We start from the raw sequence: 523 nt of genomic DNA, 5'->3' as shown, positions 1-523 counted from the left end.
ACAAGCTAGTGAGGTGATGGAATTCCAGTTGAGCTATTCCAAATCCTGAAAGATGATGCTGTGAAAGTGCTGCACTCAATATGTCAGCAAATTTGGAAAACTCAGCAGTGGCCACAGGACTGGAAAAGGTCAGTTTTCATTCCAATCCCAAAGAAAGGCAATGCCAAAAAGTGCTCAGACTACCACACAATTGCACTCATCTCACATATTAGTAAATTCATGCTCAAAATTCTCCAAGCCAGGCTTCAGCAATATGTGAACCGTGAACTTCCTGATGTTCAAGCTGGTTTTAGAAAAGGCAGAGGCACCAGAGATCAAATTGCCAACATCTGCTGGGTCATGGAAAAAGCAAGAGAGTTCCAGAAAAACATCTATTTCTGCTTTATTGACTATGCCAAAGCCTTTGACTGTGTGGATCACAATAAACTGTGGAAAATTCTTCAAGAGATGGGAATACCAGACCACCTGACCTGCCTCTTGAGAAATCTGTATGCAGGTCAGGAAGCAACATTTAGAACTGGAC

The 523-nt window shown here is 42.3% G+C and overlaps 1 protein-coding gene across 1 annotated transcript in view; it reads left to right on the top strand.

The window, feature by feature from the left end:
- Positions 1-523, top strand: part of CLN8 (ceroid-lipofuscinosis, neuronal 8 (epilepsy, progressive with mental retardation)) — a 60,634-nt gene that overhangs the window by 7,146 nt on the left and 52,965 nt on the right. The window lies entirely within an intron of this gene.

The sequence above is a fragment of the Bison bison genome, unplaced genomic scaffold (assembly GCF_000754665.1).
Source record: "Bison bison bison isolate TAMUID 2011002044 unplaced genomic scaffold, Bison_UMD1.0 scf7180017863606, whole genome shotgun sequence".
Classification (NCBI taxonomy): Eukaryota; Metazoa; Chordata; class Mammalia; order Artiodactyla; family Bovidae; genus Bison; species Bison bison.
The sequence above is the reverse complement of the archived record's forward strand: the minus strand, read 5'-3'. Positions and strand labels throughout refer to the sequence as shown.